This window comes from Panthera leo, chromosome B2 (assembly GCF_018350215.1).
Source record: "Panthera leo isolate Ple1 chromosome B2, P.leo_Ple1_pat1.1, whole genome shotgun sequence".
NCBI classification, from domain to species: Eukaryota; Metazoa; Chordata; class Mammalia; order Carnivora; family Felidae; genus Panthera; species Panthera leo.
Window position 1 is genome coordinate 50,804,192 of NC_056683.1, and position 17,510 is coordinate 50,821,701.

General features: G+C 41.1%; 1 protein-coding gene across 5 annotated transcripts in view; it reads right to left on the reverse strand.

The window, feature by feature from the left end:
• The window catches only part of KLHL31 (kelch like family member 31), a 196,554-nt gene that overhangs the window by 87,500 nt on the left and 91,544 nt on the right, over nucleotides 1–17,510 (reverse strand). The window lies entirely within an intron of this gene.

Consider the following 17,510-nt stretch of genomic DNA (forward strand, 5'->3'; position numbering starts at 1 on the left):
TCAGCATAGAGCCCGATGCAGGGCTTGAACCCGTGAAACCTCGAGATCATGACCTGAGCTGAAACCAAGTGTCAGACACTTAACAGACTGAGCCACCTAGGCACCCCAATATTATTTTAAAAACTTTTAAAATTCCTTGTTTCTTTCCTTGAAATCTTCTAAGGAAACATTTAAGTTAGTGGCATCAATGAGTTTCTTCAAATTGACTTGTGGCTGACCATTTAGGCAGCCATGTCCAGTTCTCTTTTTTCTACAAGCTGCCATCATCCACGTGGCCATCTCTAAATGGAGCAGGCAAGTGGATCATCTCCAGCACGGTTTCAGTCAGAGATTTCAATGGGCCCCCTTTATCCTGTATGGCCTGTTTTATTCACGTGGCTTAAATTTTCAAGTATTTCTCCCCCTACTTTTCATCTATCATATCACCTCTTGGGATGAGCGTTTTCATCCAAGCCACCCATTATTTTCCTCAGAAATTGTTTTACATTCTTCTGAGATTCCTTTAAGACATTTTTTTAAATGTTTATTTATTTTTGAGAGAGAGAAGGCGAGAGAGGTGGGGCCGGGGAGAGGATCCAAAGTGGGTGCCATGCTGACAGTGGACAGCCAAATGCCGGGCTTGAACTTATGAACTCCGAGATCATGACCTGAGCTGAAGTCAGATGCTTAACCGACCAAGCCACCAGGGCGCCCCACCTTTAAAGACACTTTTGATGTAGGGACAGGAGCCAAGATGGCAAAACAGCATGGAAGTTTTTTTTGTGTCTCGCATCCATGAAATACAGCCAGGTCAACACTAAACCATGCTGCACACCTAGAAAACTGATTTGAGGATTAACACAACAATCTGCACAACCTGAACCACAGAACTCAGCAGGTACGTGGTGCAGAGAGGTGAACTGGGGGAGACAGAAGCCACAGAGGGCAGGGAACTGTTTTTGCTTGCAGGGAGAGGACAGAGATGGGAGGAGAGTACGGGAAAAGCACCACACCCCAAAAGCAGCTGGAGAGAAAGTGGAGAAGTGGAAACAGCTGCAGGGAATGAACAAAACAGGGAGAAAGGAGAAAGGAGAGGGTTTAAATTCCATTAAGACTCTATAAACAGGGGAGTGCAGAGTCTGAGGCTCTGCAGCTTGGTACCTGGTGGTGCTCTGGTGGGAAGGGCGAATCCCCAGGAGCAGAGAGCAAGGTCCTCAGTTCCTTGGGCCACATGTGGAGAGGTGGTTCCCTTGCTGGGAGATGTAGAGTCTGTGTGGCCCCCCACCCCCAAAAGGAAAAGGCCCCAGTGGACCTGGGAGAACAACCACATCCACTAGTGCTGGAACAAGGTCGTTGAGGGTGAAGCCTGGCGCCAGGTGTGTGTTGTGATTTGCCATAATCCCTGAAATGTTGCTGCTGCACGATCGCGTGAACTTTTTCTGGGGTGGGCTGGCACTCAGCTGCAGTCTCTGGGCACCGGCAGCAGCACAGTCATGCAAATGTTCCTGGGTGCGGCCGGCACCCAGCCATTGCTCAGTGAGACGATTCCCCAGAAGGTCTGAGCTGGTCAAAGCCGCAGTCCTTCACAAGCGAGGGGCTGGGAAACACAGCCGCATCTGAGACAAAACTCCGGAGGGAGGTGCTACCTGGGGCTTGGTCACGGACAGCGTCAAAGCGGGAAGTGGGAGGAAGCCAAAGACAAAGGACAGGTGCGCGATTGCTGATCGGTGAGCAGAGTTCCAATACTAGAGACTGGGTAGCTGGGTAACACCATTTTCAACCCTGCGGCCTGTGCACATACACACCTACAAGCACCACAACCATCCACCCCAGTAAGCTAAGCAGCGCCATCTAGTGGAGAATTGAGCCATTACACTAAGCCCCGCCCAACTGGGCCAACCTTGCTCTTCAGGAACACAAGTCTCTCTGCCTGCTTAGTTTATGGACAATAAAGAGCTTCATAGTTTGACTTCTAGGGGAAAATTAAGTAATTTCAATCGTATTTCAGTCTGTTCACTGGTCCATCTATTCAATTTTCTTTTTCTCTTTTTTGTTTTTTTTTCTTGAATACATAAAGAGAAAAAAAATTTTATTTTCAATTTTTATCAAAAACATTTCTCTTTAATGTTTTCTACTATATTTTTTACTTTTGTGTAAATTTTTTCAGACTCTACTTCCATCATTTCATTTTATTCTATTTCAGTATATTCATTTTTTCAAATTTTCAAATGATTTCCTTTTTAAAATTTTTCTCCCCCCCCTTTTTTTCTAATCTATGAAGCCCCATTCAACAACTAGATGGAAACACACCTAGGATCTAGCATCATGTATTTGATTTGTGTGTGTGTGTGTGTGTGTGTGTGTGTGTTGTTTTTAATTTTTTAATTTTAATTTTTTTAATTTTAATTTTTTTAATTTTAATTTTTTTACCTCATTAATTCCTTTTCTCCTTCAAAATGATGAAACAAAGGAATTCACCCCAAAATAAAGAGCAGGAAGAAATGAAAGCCAGGGACTTAACCAACACATATACAAGCAAAATGTCTGAACCAGAATTTAGAATCATGATAATAAGAATACTAGCTAGAGTCAAAAATAGATTAGAATCCTTTTCTGTGGAGATAAAAGAAGTAAAAGCTAGTCAGGATGAAATAAAAAGTGCTATAACTGAGCTGCAATCTCGAATGGATGCCATGGCAGCAAAGATGGATGAGGCAGAGCAGAAAATCAGAGATATAGAGGACAAACTTATGGAGAATAATGAAGCAGAAAAAAAGAGGGAGACTAAGGCAAAAGAGCACGATTTAAGAATTAGAGAAATCAGTGATTCATTAAAAAGGAACACCATTAGAATCTTAGGGGTCCCAGAAAGTGAAGAGAGAAAAAAGGCTAGAAGGGTTATGTGAGCAAATCATAGCGGAAAACTTTCCTAACCTGGGGAAAGACAAAGACATCAAAATACAGGAAGCACAGAGGACTCCCATTATATTCAACAAAAATCAACCATCAACAAGGCATATCATCGTCAAATTCACAAAATACTCAGGCAAGGAGAGAATCATGAACACAGCAAAGGAAAAAAGTCCTTAACCTACAAGGGAAGACAGATCAGGTTTGCAGCAGACCTATCCACAGAAACTTGGCAGGCCAGAAAGGAGTGGTGGGATATATTCAGTGTACTGAATCGGAAAGATATGCAGCCAAGAATTCTTTACCCAGCAAGGCTGTCATTCAAAATAGAAGGAGAGATAAAAAGTTTCCCAGAAAAACAAAAATTAAAGGAGTTCACAACCACTAAACCAGTCCTGCAAGAAATTTTAAGGGGGACTCTTTGAGGGGAGAAAAGATGAAAAAGAAAGAAAGAAAGAAAGAAAGAAAGAAAGAAAGAAAGAAAGAAAGTCCAAAAGCAACAAAGACTAGAAAGTACCAGAGAACACCACCAGAAACTCCATCTCTACAAGCAACATAATGTCAATAAATTCATATCTTTCAGTACTCATTCTAAACGTCAATGGACTAAATGCTCCAATCAAAAGACACAGGGTAACAGAATGGGTAAGAAAACAAGATCCATTTATATGTTGTTTACAAGAGACCCACTTTAGACCTAAAGACACATTCAGATTGAAAGTAAGGGGATGCAGAACCATCTATCACACTAATGGTCGACAAAAGAAAGCCGGAGTAGCCATACTTTTATCAGACAATCTAGACTTCAAAATAAAGACTGTACCAAGAGATGAATAAGGGCATTATATCATAATTAAGGGGTCTATCTCCCAAGAAGACCTAACAATTGTAAACATTTATGCTCCAAATGTGGAAGAACCCAAATATATAAATCAGGAAAAAACTGAGAGTTTCCTCCTAAGGTGAGGAACAAGACAGGGATGTCCACTCTAACCACTGTTACTCAACATAGTATTGGAAGTCTTAGCTTCAGCAATCAGACAACATAAAGAAATAAAAGGCATCCAAATCGTCCAGGAGGAGGTCAAATTTTCACTTTGCAGATGACATGATGCTCTGTATGGAAAACCCAAAAGATTCCACTAAAAAACTGCCAGAACTGATCCATGAATTCAGCAAAGTCGCAGGATATAAAATCAATGCACAGAAATCAGTTGCATTCCTATATACCAACAATGAAGCAACAGAAAGAGAAATCAAGGAATCGATCCCATTTACAATTGCACCAAACACCATAAAATACTTAGGAATAAATCTAACCAAAGAGGTGAAAAATCTATACTTTGAAAACTATAGAAAACTTATGAAAGAAATTGAAGAAGACATATAAAAATGGAAAAAGATTCCATGCTCCTGGATAGGAAGAACAAATATTGTTAAAATGTCACTACTACCCAAAACAATCTACATATTCAATGCAATCCCTATCAAAATAACACCAGCATTCTTCACATAGCTAGAACAAACAATCCTAAAATTTGGACAGAACCACAAAATTTGGATAGAACCCAAATAGCCAAAGCAATATTGAAAAAGAAAACCAAAGCTGGGGGCATCACAATCCCAGACTTCAAGCTGTATTACAAAGCTGTAATCATCAAGACAATATGGTACTGGCACAAAAACAGACACTCAGATCAATGGAACAGAATAGAGAACCCAGAAATGGACCCACAAACATATCGCCAACTAATCTTTGACTAAGCAGGAATGAATATCCAATGGAATAAAGACAGTCTCTTCAGCAAGTGGTGCTGCTGGGAAAACTGGATAGCGACATGCAGAAAAATGAACGTGGACCACTTTCTTAACACCATACACAAAAATAACCTCAAAATGGATGAAAGACCTAAATGTAGGACAGGAAGCCATCAAAATTCTCGAGGAGAAAGCAGGCAAAAACTTCTTTTGACCTCAGCCACAGCAACTTCTTACTCAACAAGTCTCCAGAGACAAGGGAAACCAAAGCAAAAAGGAACTACTGGGACCTCATCAAAATAAGAACTTTCTGCACAGCGAAGGAAACAATCAGCAAAACTAAAAGACGGGAATGGGAGAAGATGGAATGGGAGAAGATATTTGCAAAGGACATATCAGATAAAGGGTAGTATCCAAAATCTATAGAAAACTTATCCAACTCAACACCCAAAAAACAAATAATCCAGTAAAAAAATGGGCAAAAGACATGAATAGACACGTCTCCAAAGAAGACATCCAGATGGCCAACTGACATATGAAAAAGTGCTCAACATCACTCATCATCAGGGAAATACAAATCAAAACCACAATGAGATACCACCTCACACCTATCAGAATGGCTAACATTAACAACTCAGGCAACAACAGATGTTGGTGAGGATGTGGAGAAAGAGGATCTCTTTTGCACTGCTGGTGGGAATGCAAACTGGTGCAATCACTCTGGAAAGCAGCATGGAGGTTCCTCAAAAAATTAAAAACAGAACTTCCCTATGACCCAGCAATTGCACTAATAGGTATTTACCAAGGGATACAGGTATGCTGTTCGAAGGGGCACATGCACCCCAATGTTTATAACAGCACTATTGATAGTAGCCAAAGTATGGAAAGAGCCCAAATGTCCACCGATGGATGAATGGATAAAGAAGATATGGTATATATATATATATATATATATATATATATATATATATATACACACACACACACACACACACACACACACACACACACTGGAGTATTATTTGACAATCAAAAAGAATGAAATCTTGCCATTTGCAACTATGTGGTTGGAACTGGAGGGTATTATGCTAAGCAAAATTAGACAGTCAGAGAAAGTCAAATATATGACTTCCCTCATATGAGGACTTTAAGACACAGAACAGATGAATACAAGGGAAGGGAAGCAAAAATATAAAAACAGGGAGGGGGACAAAACATAAGACACTCAAATATGGAGAACAAACAGAGAGTTACTGGAGGGGATGTGGGAGGGGGGATGGGCTAAATGGGTAAGGGGCATTAAGGAATCTACTCCTGAAATCATTGTTGCACTATATGCTAACTTGGATGTAAATTAAAAAAATAAAATAAAATCCATAAAAACAAAATAAATAAAATAAAATGAGCTTGCTTTTCCCCAGCACACAAACACACACAAAAGTAAATAAAGTGGAAATTTGTACTACCTAACCTTTAGTTGTTACCGTATTTCCCAAGACTATTATCCACATCCTCTGTGGATCAACATGGATCAACTGCACTTCCTAAAATCTTTTTATTTCTCAAATTTTAGGGCCTGGGTAATTGTTGTAATTTAATGGGAAATATTCTATGCAAGCCATATCCTTGTATTAGAAACGCTTGACTGCTCTTGCTGTGAGATTTTCCTAACCTCTTTAAATGGGTCGTATTTGTAAATTTCAACATGGCTTTTACCTTGGTCCTTTTCTCCTTTACCTAAAGAACAAATACATCTTACCATTGATGGTTTTAAAAAAGATAAAGGCATATTTTGATGTGAGTTACTAGGGACTGGAGGGATTTTGAATCATCTGCAAGTGACCATGTGTCTGTCCTTGAAGGCGAGTCTTTATTATTCCATGAAATGAAATGAAAGTTTGGGTGTCTCGCTTTTAAGGTTTTTTTTTTAAGTTTATTTATTTTGAGAGAGAAAGAGAGCAAGAGCGGGGGGGGGGGGGGAGGGAGGGAGAGAGAGAGAGAGAGAGAGAGAGAGAGAGAGAGAGAGAGAGAGAATGAATCCCAAGCCCCATGTGGGGCTTGAATTTATAAATCATGAGATCATGACCTGGGGCGAAGTCAAGAGTCGGACGCTTTACCAACTGAGCCACCCGGGTGCCCCATAGGTGTCTCGCTTTTCTATGATCTGTCAGGAAGGCCTGCTGTATCCTCTAGAGAAGAGATGAACTTGCTCAGCTTTCAGTCAAGGGCTGCCGAATATGGTGCTTGGCCCATCGGAGGACTCACCTCCACTGGTGGTGACTTGAGTCCTTCTTGGTCTTGTGAGCAGATCAGTCTTCTCCCTGACTTTGCCATATTCTTCCACCCTGGGGCAGATGATCTTTTGCCTAGTTCTTTTCCCCCTCTTTAAAGAACATGGGCTCTTTACTATAAAGAGCCAATGCCAAAACCATGAGAAAACCCAGAGAGAACTGGGCATTGTCTCGAGTGTTCCGACAAGCCTGGCAGAGCACAACACAGCTGCTCAGGACTGCCGGAAAGTCATTGTTGTGGCAGTCAGCAGGCCCTCCATCACTCCAAAGGGTCCCACAGTGCCACCTCTGGTTGCTAGTATCCTCTGAGCCACATGACTGGCACAGGCCCCTGCAAAGTGTGCCACCTCTGACCCAAACAACTGCCTCAATCCAGGACAGACCATTAGTGGGACTGGGAGAGGGGGAGGCCAGGGTTCGTAACTTTGCTCTGCCCAAGCAGAGGGTAAGTGCACAAAAAAATTATTTGTATGGTGCACTGAGGAGGCTATGGAAAAGGCTGATGCAGCCAGAGAAGACCAGCCTGTGAGCACTGGCCTCTCTAGGCTCCACCTGCAAACCTACAGCAAAATCCCTACAGCAAACCTAGGAGGCATCACAGCCATGCTGTGCTGGAACCCAGGCTGTGTGTGTCAGGGCATAATGGTGGCACCCACTGCAGCAGAGGACTCACATCCCCCCAGCCCTGGGTGATGCTCACTCTTCTGATTTAAAGTTTCCTTCTGCAGCCCAGAGCCCTGATCTTCCTACAGACATCACAGGGAGTTACCACCCCTGAAGGCTTCCTCTCTCTTCTGTGTTTGGTCAGTGCAGGCTGGGGGTGGGGGTGGGGGTGGCCGCAGAGGACAGAGGGCTTCACCAAAGGTACTAGCTTACAGAGCTGGATTTCAACTGGAAGAATTCAGGAGGAATCAAGGTGGGACTGAGACGGACAATGTCTTAGTATTTTGGGGATTTTCGATGGAGCCAATTTGTCCCCATTCAATGCAAGCATTCCACAGGGAGACTCCCTTCCAATGGCCTTCTCACTTCCAGCGCATGGCTCCCAAGGTTGCCCAGGGTCAGTCTCCCGTCTCTCACATCACTTTCAGAAGTGTGCTTCCGCGTTGTGTCTCTGAAGGACAGGCAGATCTCCCTCTCAGCGGAATTTGCAACGTTTTATCTTTTTATTTATTTATTTATTTATTTATTTATTTATTTATTTAATGTTTTATTTAATTTTGAGAGAGCATGAGCAGGGGGAGGGCAGGGGGGGGGGGCAGAGGATCCAAAGCAGGCTCCGTGCTCAGGCCTAGAGCCTTACTGTTCATTGTTCAGGACTCTGCCTTGTCCTCTGTATCTTTAAACTTGAAAGACAGAACCACTGATGGAGGCTGCTCTGGGGTTCTGAAAGGTGCCGGGGTTTGGGCTGCAGGGACCCTGCTCCCAGGAGTCCCTCTATTTATCTCTCATTGCTGAATCAGAAGAAGTCCTCTGGGCATCAATGGGTAGGCTCCAAACTTCTCAGGTTCCTACATGTGACCACGAACACAGCTGCCCTCAAGAAGTATTTACAGAACTGAACGTTACCTATGAACTCATTTAGCTGTCATGTAAAGTAAGGTGTTGGAGTCAGAACGGCTGTAAATCTCAGGATGCAAGCATGTAGTGACATGATAAGATATAAATACAGATATGTCTCTGTCTCTCTTTATCTCCCTATCTTTGTCTCTTAGTCTGCTTGGGCTGAGACCGCCATAATAAAGTACCATAGACCAGGTGGCTTAAACAACTCTTTACTTCTCACAGTTCCGGAGGCTGAAAATCTGAAATAAGGGTACCAGTGTGGTTGGATTCTGGGCGAAGGCCCTCTTCCTGGTTTACAGATGGCCGTCTTCTAATTTGTATCCTCACGTGGCAGAGAGAGCTGACTCTTCCTCTTCTCTGGGGACACTGATCCCATCATGGGACTCCACCCTCATGACCTAAGTACCTCCCAAAGGCCCCACCTCCAAATGTCATCATATATGGTTTCAACATATAAATTTCAGGGGACACATTCAGTCTGTAACAGTATAACTATATATATATATATATATATATATATATATATATATATATATACATACATATACATATACATACATGCACACTCACACACACACATATGTATATATATTTATAATAGGATTAGTTTCAGCCCTTAGCTGGTGTTTAGTGCTTACTAAATATACATATATATGCACATCATTTGATAGACTGTATATAAATATGGATATATACATAAATACCAATATATGTATTCCATAAAATGTATGTATATACATAACTATATTGAATAGTTTAAATATGTTCAATATATTGAACAGTTTAAATATGGACACTAAATATTTATTACTAAATAAATACACTAAATAAACACTTACCAGCTAAATGCTGAAACTAGTCCTAATTTGCTTTTAAAGATTTGGCAATTATAGAGAGAAAGCAATGAGATTTTAGAAAGTTTAATGGGAAAATAACTATATAAATATTATCAATCTTTTGAGATTTTTTTTTTTTACAAATGTTTCTTTCTTTTTTTAATGTTTATTTATTTTTGAGAGAGAGAGAGAGAGAGAGCACAAGTAGGGGAGGGGCAGAGAGAGAGGGAGACACAGAATCCAAAGCAGCTCCAGGCTCTGAGCTGTCAACACAGAGGAGGACCTGGGGCTTGAACCCACGAGCTGTGAGATCGTGACCTGAGCTGAAGTCGGACGCTTAACCGACTGAGCCACCCAGGTGCCCCTGACAGATTTTTTTAAAAACAGAAATGTACAGTAAAGGTTTGGCTGGATAATTCCTTCCACCTGTACTGTTTCTTGACAATGTAACTCTTGGCTGCCATTCGTTTAGAGAAGACCTATTTTCGTGGTCTTGTACAGTACTTGTGCTCACCTCTTCCGGGGTAAGGGAAAGCGATTTGAATATCCTAGACACACAGTAAGTATTTACTGATTGAATAAGTGAATATCATTAGAATAGGAATCTGGCAAGCAGTCAGTCATGATGATTTTATCATTTCATTCATTCATTCATCCATTCACTCAACAAAAAATACTGATACCCTGGCTGTACACCAAGAATTGTTCTAGACACTAGAGGTACAGCAGTGAACGGGGGAGACAGTGTTCTCACTTTGAAGGAACGTATTCTGAAAGGGGTGGCGGAATGTACATAAACCGGCAAGGAAATATCCAGGAGCTGCAGGGCTGTGACGTGTTGTGTGTGAGAGGTGGAGGCAGAGAGGGGGGCTCGCCCAGCAGAAGCAGTAGTTGCAGAGAGTTGCAGCAGTGTCCAGAGTGCAGTGCAGAAGCCCGGAAGGACAGGAAAGAGATGCCCCAACCACTCTCTTCTGCCCTCTACCTCCTCCTGATGCCTCATTGGGTAAATACAACCTATGGAACAAAGAGTCTGAGTCCGGAGGATGTAGTCCCTGGGGGTCAGCCTCTGAGAGCACAGAGCAGGACAAAGACAGACAGAGCAGGATCAGGGGTATGGGGTTGGGAAATAAAAGAATACTGTCCAAGTGTAGTCAATTAGAAAACTTTTACTTCTCCTTCTTTCCCTTCTTCTGCTTCTCTTTCTTTTTGGGAGAAGGAGAGAGAGAATCTTAAGCAGGCTCTACATTCACTTAGCGCAGAGCCCGATGCGGGGCTTGATCTCATGACCCTGGGATCCCACAACCTGAGCTGAAATCAAGAGTTAGACACTTGACCAACTCAGCCACCAAGGCACTCCAACTTCTACCCCTTCTAAAAGGCTCTGTGAGGCCAGGCTCTAAGTTAGGTTTATCTTTCTCTTCTGCACAGGACCTCAGGAGCACGAAACTTGGCAATAAGTAAATGCCTGTTAATTTGATTGTACTTTGTAGGGTCGCCTCTGCCCAAATGAGTATGCATCAGGTAGCAGTGTCCCATGGGAATTCTGGTTCTTCACTTTCCCTGGGGGAAACATAGCACCTTTTCACGATGGTGTTCCAACAGTGTTCTTGGTACATGGTTATGTTCAATGAATATTTGCTAAACAAGGAAAGGATTCTTTCTGCATACAGAATTTCCTTTGTTACCCACATGCAAAATTGTGATAGAATAAAACACTTCTTGGGGGCACCTGGGTGGCTCAGTCGGTTAAGTGTCAGCCTTCGGCTCAGGTCACGATCGCACAGTTCATGAGTTTGAGCCCCGCATCGGGCTCTGTGCTGACAGCGGAGGGCCTGGAGCCTGCTTTGGATTCTGTGTCTCCCTCTCTCTCTCTTTGTCCTTCCCCTCCTTGTGCTCTCTCTCTCTCTCAAAAGTAAATAAATAAACCTTAAAAAAATAAGAATAAAACAATTCTCAGCTTGGAGCTCTACACTAAATGGAAAGGTTGCATAAAGGTTAGGGAAGAAGACTTGGGGGTCAGATTATAGCCATTTCATTTTCTTTCTCCCTTTCTCATTAAGGAATCCTCTCTTCTTGTGGTTATTAAGAATAGATCCATGTATTTCCTCTTTTAGACTCTACATAATGTGTTCTATTCTCTCCAAACAATCATGCATTGGGAACTTCCTTGTATGACTGGAGTAAGAGGAATTTAATCACAGATGTATGATTTCTAGTCAATATTGTTTTAGAAGAGGTAAAATCAAGAAGAATTTAGAGTATTCTAGAAGTAGAGGGTCAGGGAGACCCAAAGAGGGAGGGATGAGGGGGTGATTCTGGTATTGGATGGGTTTCCTTGATGATTTGGGGGAGCCAGATTTATACCAATTCTCAAGGCTTACAGAATACATGTAATGTATGCTGTAGACCTATCAGGACCCTGAATTGAGAAAAGGCTGCAAGAGTCATCTGGACTTGTTCTTCAGAAAGAAAAAGGCAAGATACAATAGAGGAGCTGAGTGCAAGTCTTATGAGGCAGGAAAGGGAAAGAGGAGAACCCGCTGTGCTGTGACCACATCCAGAAGTTGAGGGGAGGCAGTTTGCCTGGGAAGCTCCTTGCTCCCCACCTGGACAACCAGGGAGGAAGATGAGAGCAGTGGTTTCCAAAATGTAATCATTCAATGTGCAGAGACAACGCTGTATGAAATCCTTTCTTCTTCCTCTTGGGCTCACATGAAGACTGTTTCTCCAGCTCCCTTGTATCTAGGTACAGCCATATGCTTAGTTCTGGCCAAAGTGATGTAGGTGGAATTGACATAGGTTACTTCCATACCTGGCCCACCAAAAACAGATCCTGCTCAGTTTCCCCCCCCCTAATTGTTGGTAGTGATGTCTCCAAGATGGAAAAGGAATTTCTGAATGCAGAGTCTATAGTGATAACCTAAATGTGAGCACAAAGCAAAAACAGCTAGATAAAAAGATGTAAGTCCTCCATTCATATCACTGGACACTTCCCTCCTGTGGGTACATGTTGCAACAGTGGGGATGGAGGTAAGGTAAAGAGAAATGTTTGTCACTATAATCAAGGTCTCACTTCTTCCATTTTGATATATCACCCTTATCTGCACTAGATGAATCGTAATTTTAAGAGGTCTTCTTTTTTGAAAGTTGCAGTCACTTCCATAGCTGTGACTGAATATCAAGGCAAAATCTGAATAGTAATTTCTCCAGGATGAGTCAGACTGACTTTAAAAGGTGCTTTTCTGAAAGGGATAAGGAAAGAAGACATATAGGATCTTTAGGCTAACCAGAGACTACTGTATTTGTCAAAAGGTTGGGGAAAAGGGCCTCCCCCTCACCACTCTTTAAGGAGCATGTCTGGTCTGAAACTGGGTGGAAGATTGGCATTGGCATAAGGAATAATGCGTCCTACACCTACATTCATAGACCATCTTGTGAATGTAGCTAGAAAGGAAAAGAAGGGCCAAGAAGAGTATTTCTAGAGGGTGTGGGTTGGATTCCTTCAAGTCCCTTTCCTGAAATGGACTTCCTAATCCACTTCCCCTGCAACCCCGGTGAGGGGAAAGCCTAGAGGTAGTTTTGAATATCTTTCGGTCTCTAGTCTATCAAATTTGCAAACGCAGTGTGTGCAATATGGTTATTCCTTTGATACATACTGGAGTGCCTTAGATGTAATTAGTGTCTTTAAATAATTTCACATGTGCTAAGAATTGGATAAACAGACTAGTATGTGGACATGGGAGGGAGTGCAGACCGGTGGGGAAGCTTGGAGTTATAAATGTGGGAGTTCAAAGAAAAGTCAAGGAAGCTCTGGGGCACCTGCCAGTGTGCTCAGAACTGGGAATGTGGCACCAGGCTGTTTCCGTTTGGGGGCGGTTCTAGTCTCTTTTCATGGTGGCAAAGCTTGGAGAAGTTTAAGAAAAAGTAATCGCTGCCATTTAGAATTTTCTAGAAATGACTAATGGCCTCAACTGAGTGTTATTCTTTAACTACTAAACCAGATCAAAGACTGGGCATCTTATGTTGGTTATATTTCATTTGCTCATTTGGAAGGTGAGGTGGAAGAGTAAGGCTGTGAGGGTTTGTTGGCACAACAATACAGTTTCATTTCCTAACATGTAGTTTCGATGCAAATGATGATGAACCAGAGTCCATGCCAGGTTGGCTGTGGTCAGAGTGGGAACGAAACTAGAAACCACCACACTTCATCTATGACTTGTAAGTGGTCAGGGCTGAGACAGACCAAACGTAGGCTTTTGTCTGAGCTACAAAGCAAATCACTCTCGATGTATAAAAATACATTTTTCCTTTAGCAGTCCTCAAGCAGCTGAAACAGCTCTTCAATCTCATTTCGTTTTCTTGTTGTGTTTTGCTGAAGTGAGTCACCATGAAAACTAACTAGAGGAAGAAACCACACACCCCAGTTATCACGCAAAGGACACTACAAAACTGTCCACGTGGATCACTGACTGAGCTCTTACTGAATGCAGCTTTATTGGTAGTGATGAGGTTACAGACACCACATACATTTTAGTTTGTTGTTCCTTATATGGTACCAGAATGTTTTAAGCAAAGAATTTTTTTTTTTTTTTGCCAGAATTTGCTGACTAGATACAAAGTTGTTTTAAAAGGAGTATCCAAGACAAGCATTTCATCTCAAATTCTCTGGGAAGGAAATTTAAATGGTTTTTACCTTCTGAATGTGCTGGAGGGTAAATCTTTAATATTTTAGATTCTTTAGTTCTCATAATTACCATGGGAGGAGCATTGAGGAAATTTTGCTACAGTTTTTACTGATATGAAGAGACATACTGAAAAATAATTCCTTATAATTCTGCCTTGTGCTAGAAGACATATTCATCCGTGGCTGGGATGGGGATATAGCTCATTCAGAGAACATTCGTTCAGAAAAGAATTCAGAAGAATCATTCAGAGAAGATTACATAAACTTATTGCTTTGTAACTCAGGGAAAAAATTAAATGAAGTGATTTTAGTTTCTTTTATCTAGTGTCTTGGATAAATTCTGAAGGCATTTGGCCGAGATAACCAGCAAAGAATTGACCTTTTAACACTTACATATTTCCAGGGAAGCCTCTAGTTACATGCATATTTGTAAAATACACTTACTATAATTGCTGTGATGCCTTAACCATAGAACCATTCAGTACATTTTCACTTCCTTCTTGCCTCAATTACACCTCCTCACTCGTAACACCTTGCTACCGTCCAATTACTGTTTAGAATTATATTAATCTGTACCATCACTGACCTTCTATTCATAACCAGTCTTACAACAGAGAAAGTAAACACAAAACTCATTCAATGGCACCGAAAGCAACTGGAGCATCAGGGACGACAGTGGCACGCTAACATCGGACAGACCACATGACAGTCTTGTTTCCTTGAGACTCGCACATCAGGTCTCTGGCCCATTCAGAAAAAGAAAGCTTCTTATTTCAGCTACTGGGTAACTTGCTATTGCTCTGATAGGCGGAACTGATGCTTTTATTTAGTCACAGGATGTTGGCATTACAAAAATAACACGTCCTTTTCTTTGAGAAAAATAAAAGGAGGTATAGGGTTGGATCCTGAGACCAGAAGTGTAATTGAATGCTTTAAACACATGGAAAATGAAGTGCTTTTCCAGTTGGGAAACATGGAGAAACCGTCGCGGTTCTAGGGGCAACTGCTTCAATGGCAGGGTTAAAGAGTATGTTTCGCTCGTGCGCAAAAAGTGACGCGCATTAGTTTGATTCTACATACTTTCGTGTCTTTCAGTTGTCAGTGAGGGATGTTTAAGACACAGCACTTTCACCAACACTTAATGTTCCATGCTCCCTACCAATTTGTTATGTCAGAAATTCCAGGATCCGAAATTCATATTGGTCTTTATTTATGGACCTAACTGTTGAAACAGAAGGGAGAGCAGCAACGTCCCCAGGAACCTGGTACGCCCAGACACGTGGGTTTTCTCAGTCTTCAAATAAACAACGTAGAAAATACATTACATGGTAATTTCAAATGATTTACTCAGCTCCAACATGTCTCCAATCTCATCTCTAAAAAGCCACTTCCGTGTCTGCACCAAGCTCTCATCAAGCTCTGATTGCTGAAAAATCCTCTAGTGTCAATCTCTCCTCATTCTTCCAAGATAAAATGTTACAACTGATTGATTGATTCTCATTTCATTCCAAGCCACAGGCCCTCCACTTCACCGAACTTCTAGGATCTCAACGGGAGAGGCTACTAGTGCACATCAGGAATTATGTCTATTTGCCCACTTATGACCTACAATCCATAAGAAATCACTTTTTTTCTCTCAAAATTTGTAATATACTATAGGCATCTCAACTGTACAAGAACATACATTTATATCAAACTAAAAGATGTTATAGTCACCCTCACACAGGCTTTGTGGGTTGTGGCCAAAATAATTTATTAAAAATGAAAAGTTTATTTTCCCAATGATGCTTCAAGGACAAGGGTTATCTGTGGTGTGTACAATGGTAACTTAAGGAGCTCAGTGATTTAACTTGCTCCATAAACTAGTTTCTTATACAGCTTTACTTTCCAGCCTGAACAGAGAGTCAAGGGAGCAGATACCTTTAGATTTGCTCCGTATGTGGAGAAGTTCTGAATGTTCTGTGTGGGGTGAGGAAACAGCCCAGTGTTTTAACATTAATAATGCCTTGTTCTCAACTTATAGTGTCGTAGGTTTTACCCAAGTGTTACCATTAAATACACAGAAATTGAACTTTTCATAAGGGGCAATGATATAAAATTGTTCCACAAAGTGTACTACATGAACCACTTTTCACAGTTCAAATAAAATATTTTAAATATAAATATTGTAACTCTAGCAATAACCTATCTACACAAGGTAGGAGAAATGGGATTAATGAGAACCCAGTTACATTTCCACGTATCCCGTGTTTAACCATTTAAATAGTTTTATTTTTCAAAACCTAATTGCACATAACCCATAACTGATAGGCCACTTCTCCAAAACAAAGAAACTATCAAAGAATAAAGTGATAAATTATAAGAAAGGAAAATATGTATCATTTACTACAATCATTCCCTTGCTCCAAAACTTGGCAAACATGTAAGAAAATGATATCAAGTAGATACACCTTAATTTGCAAAGCTAATTTGGAGCAGAGAAGTGAAAACATATATAACAGAATGGGCATATATTATTTTGATATTTCCATGTGAGATAAATGTGTTAGATTTTTAATTAAGAAATCAAGAGGATTGCTGTGAAATGGAAAACAATGACATTTACCACCAGGATGTTATTGCCAAACCCAAGAATTCCAAAGGTTCCCTTCATTCTCATCCATTAAAAAAAAAAAAAAAAAAAAAAAAAAAAAAGGGGAAATCACATTACTGTTACCAGTTGTATAACCTTCGGGCTACATAAGCTTTAAGTTAATGATCCTTACAGCCATAGTTTTATTTGGTGTTCTTTCTTGGGGCTTACATTGGGTCAAGGTTGCATCTTCGTGTAGTTTTTAGGGTCAGAGTAAGGCTCCCATCATACTTGCAATTTCTTTAATAGGGGAGGAAGGTTGAAGTGCAAACACTTGTAGGAAAAACAACAAAATGATCTAAATTTACACCATAAACTAAATGACTAGTGGTTCTCTTCTTTGAGAGCAGTGTTTTTTGATAGCAACTACAGTGGAGACTGAGGCACAGAGGAAAAAGAGAACAAGGGATAAACCAAAGGTATCAATGTGACAGTTACAGGGAGGAATCCCTGTTACTTTCCAGTCAGACGTTGTTTTAAGCTTTATGACTTTGTCACGGGATGCCTTTCAATATTCTTTACTCAGTCACGTATAGAAAAAGAAACTGCATTTAAATATAGAATTAAGTCTTTATGGATATAGACGGATTTCCATTTTAAAATAAAAGCTATAAATGCTTTTAACTTCCTAAAGAAAAAGAGAAAGAGGAAGATAAACTTTTGTACATGAAACTGCTTACTCGAATAAGCTTCCCGTCTACTGAAGGGTAAAAGAAAATTCTCAGATGTGGGTGTAACCGCTATGCATGAAGGGAAAACGCCCTGGTGGAAGACTGCCTGCAATGAATTCTGTCTGCCACCCAATGGCCGGTGAAAGGAGTGGTTTCTTTTCTTTGTGGCTTACAGAAAAAAAA